This window comes from Silene latifolia, chromosome 11 (assembly GCF_048544455.1).
Source record: "Silene latifolia isolate original U9 population chromosome 11, ASM4854445v1, whole genome shotgun sequence".
NCBI lineage: Eukaryota > Viridiplantae > Streptophyta > Magnoliopsida > Caryophyllales > Caryophyllaceae > Silene > Silene latifolia.
Window position 1 is genome coordinate 158,714,212 of NC_133536.1, and position 3,933 is coordinate 158,718,144.

At 47.5% G+C, this 3,933-nt stretch overlaps 1 non-coding gene across 1 annotated transcript; it reads left to right on the forward strand.

The window, feature by feature from the left end:
* Positions 1 to 3,860: 3,860 nt before the first annotated feature.
* On the forward strand, positions 3,861 to 3,933 carry TRNAR-ACG (transfer RNA arginine (anticodon ACG)). The gene has a single exon. It is a non-coding gene; the product is annotated as a tRNA-Arg (tRNA).

The following is a 3,933-nucleotide window of genomic DNA, read 5'->3' on the forward strand; positions in this document are numbered from 1 at the left end:
TTTTGGCCTTTGGCAACATACTTGCCGAGGCTCCCCTTCCGGATTAGCTCTTCAATGGCATTCTTCAGATGCCGGCAGTTGTCAGTAAGGTGACCGGTGTGGCCGTGGTATTCACAGTACTGACTCGTGTCACCGTCTCCCTTCGGCTTGGGGGGCCTTTCCCATTTCTGGCCCTCGCCCTTGCTCAGGGCGAAGACCTCGGCGGCAGATACAACCAGGGGGGTGTGATCACTGTACCGCCTCTGGTGGTACGTTCCCGAACTCCCCGCGCCCGCCGAGCTCATTTCTGGCGATCTATCAGACCGTGACCTATTATTGTCACGACGTCTTTCATCCGGGTTGTCCTCCCGGTGGCTCTTCTTCTCTGAGTGCCCAGCCTCACTGTGGCCCACCCAGGTCTTGTGATAGTCCTCTACCTTGATGGCTTGGTCGGCCATCCTCCTGGCGGCGTCTAAGCCCAGGCCTCCGGACTTGATGAGCTCGTTTTTCAAGTCTCCCCTTGGGAGGCCTTTCATCAGCGCGAAGGCCGCCAGCTCGGGATTAATCTCTCGAATCTGCTGAACCTTGGCATCGAACCTCTTCACATAGCTTCGTAGAGACTCGCCCCCCTCCTGCCTGATGGTTAGGAGGTCCGTTGTCTCCACGGCCCTCCTCTTATTGCAAGAGTACTGGGCTAGGAAGGCGTCCCTTAGGTCGGCGTAACAGTATACCGAGCCGTCGGGCAGCCCTTTGTACCAACTCTGAGCCATCCCATGCAAGGTCGTTGGGAAGACTCGGCACCAGACTTCATCGGGTTGTTCCCACACCGACATGTACGAATCAAAGGCCTCGGCATGGTCGGTGGGGTCGCTATCCCCTTTGTATGTGAACGCCGGCAATTTTAGTTTGGTTGACACGGCGGTGTCAAGGACATAGGCACTGAGGGGCTGTCTGACCACGTGTCGAATGATACGCGGCGATCGGCTCCTCGCATTCCTAGTCCGACTCCTCTCTTCGTAATGGGTGGGGCTTCTCCTCCGACTATGGTAAGTCGGGCTTCTTCTCCGACTCTGACGAGTCAGACTTCTTTCACTCCTCTGAGGCAGGCCTCGTCGGTGTCGCGGCGACGCTGTCCTCCCGCGGGTGCGGGAAGGACTTAGGTCTACCACTGGCACTCTGGGCTCCTCCGGCGTCTTGACGGGGCCAGCTTCTTCCAGTGCTCCATTCAAGTCTCTTGGAGTCACATTCTGGCCCCGGTCTCCCGGACGGGTTCCGCCGCTCTTGTCGGTGTGACAGTGTGAGCCGACGTACTACCAATTAGGTCCAGGAGTAGCTTCGGTTTTTGCATCGACCACATGCCCCATGATGGTGACCTGGTTGGCGGGCGTGCGTATCTGGTATTATTGGCATCCCGTACTCGGTTGAATTACCCGGCTGGTGGAGGGCTCGCAACTCCGAAACGTGGACGGTATTATCTTGGCAGAACTCGGTTTCGTCAGTTACGAATACCTCTTGTTGTTTTGACATCTTCTTAGCTTTTTGGGTGGGTTTTTGTTTTGTTTTTTTTTTTTTTGTTTGGGAATGAATGTGACTAGCTTCTAGTATGTCTTCCCACAGACGGCGCCAATTGTTCCGGGTGTAATTCCAGAGCAGTTATAAGTTACCACCCGTGCTTGTAGAATGACGTATTTGGTTGAATCCTCCTTGCGGTCTCCTGAAACGATGAACAAACTGAGGGCTCGGCTTTGGGCCGAGCGAACTCACTCCGACGCTCAAGTCAGTAACTTAGAGAGGTAAGTTGTTGTTACTTGGCAAAGTACGTATTGTAGAGAGATAAGGAAGATATTACCAGGTGAATAGTGATTCTTAGGTTAAATTGTGGATCCTCTACTCAATGAGAGTAGAGGAGTATTTATAGACTTTCACCTTTTGTCACGTAATGGCCAAGTGGCCAAGTGGCTAGCAGGTGGAAAGACTGATCTACCCCTCGGCCGAGGGACCTATGGCAGGCCGGCGGGCCCTGTTGACTCACCGCCGAGGGGTCTTGGATATGAGTTCGCGGATGTGTGCCCCGGCTGGCTGGTTGCCCCGGCGGGACCCATCTGACAGGCCGACAGGCCTCGTCGGTTAGGCTATCTAAGCCGTTGACTTGCTGTGGATATCTTTGACCTTGCTCAATATGTTGACTGGTCAGCGGGTGCAGAATATGCCCCATCACCTATTTTAATGGGGTCCAAAATTGGGTAAGAACTGGTATCCTTCAAGTTACAGGTTTTACTGAAGGGCAGTTACCTTTCAGGTATTTAGGAGTCCCTAACTCCCTATTACTTGTGGGAGGATGAAGAAGCAAGGCTGTAATATTTGGGTGGAGAAGTTGGTAACCAGAATTAGAAGTTTTGGCTCAAAAAAACTTTCATATGCTGGCAGGTTGATACTGGTTAACTTAGTACTTACTGCTCTGTACAACTACTGGGTTAATATTTTTGTTATGCGAAAGGGTGTGTTGAATAAAGTTAATGCCATCTCCAGAAACTATTTGCGGGGTGGTAATGCTGATTACATCAGACCCCCTTTGGTGAGCTGGGAAAAGGTGTGCTCTCCAAAACAAGAAGGTGGGTTAGGTATCAGGGATAATCTATCATGGAATTATGCTATAACTGGGAAGTTGGTTTGGTGGATTTATTATTGCCCAAATAGACTCTGGGTGAGATGGGTCAATCAAGTCTACTTAAAAGGAGAAAACTGGTCTGATTATAACCCCAGTGGGGACATTAGCTGGGGATGGAAGAATATTTGTAGAGTCAAAGACATGTTAGCTCCTAGGCTCTCTAATGGTCAGTGGTTGTTAGGCAGTAGCCAGTAAGGGTTATACAGTCAGTGAGGGATATGTGATGCTGAGGTCCAAATTTCAGAATGTGATATGGTCAAGTCATATCAGGAATAATTGGTGTATTCCCAAGCACCAATTCGTAGGCTGGTTGATACAAAGGAATGTCTTACAACTAAAAGAAAAATTGTTTGGGCATTATTACTGATGATCTGTGCTTGTTGTGCTCCAATGAATCTGAAACATCTGATCACCTATTCCATCACTGTGAGTACAACAAGAAATTCCTGGAGATGTTTGCTCAGAGGTGTGGGCTTGTGCTGTCAAATGACAATCTGGTCATATGGATTGGACAGAGTCCAGCTTCGAAGGTAAAGAAGGGTGTGCTGTTGTGTTTCCTACATGCCATTTACTACCATGTATGGATGCAAAGGAACAAGGCAAGAGTTGAGGGTTGTCTTATTAGACCTGAAATTGTGTTCAAGCGGATGTACAATTATGGTTGAAGGCTAAAACTGTTTCGTATATAGATAGTCGTGATAGATTATGGTTTAATGGTCTTTAAATGTGTATGTAATACCTTAGTTTGGGTATTGTAATTGGTTGTCTGAAATTGTAGCTTGTAATAGCTGTTTGTGCTTAATGGAATTTTTACATTTCACCAAAAAAAAAAAAAAAATCATGTGACCTAGTCCCACGACCAATTTAAAGCTAAATTTGCAAAAATGTAAACGAACGTTGATAAAGGCCAAAAGAAATAACAAGCAAGTAACGCTCCATAAAGCGAAAACTTCTCTGCCTAGTTCTTTAGAAAAAAAAAAACCCAACACACGAGAACTCATCTAAAAAGTGAAAAAGTTAAGAAGGTTTAAAATAAATTTTGAGGTTCACAATCCCAAAAATTGGCTGACGATTAACTATTGATAACCCTTTAAAATGAAGAGAAAATTTCTTTCAAGAATATTATGCAACGCTTTTGTCGCCTAGTATTTACTTTTCTCTTTCAGAATAAACTATCCAATGTTTAATACATTTCTAACCTTCTTTACAGCAAGACTTCATGGCCCAATGGATAAGGCGCTGGTCTACGAAACCAGAGATTCTGGGTTCGATCCCCAGTGAAGTCG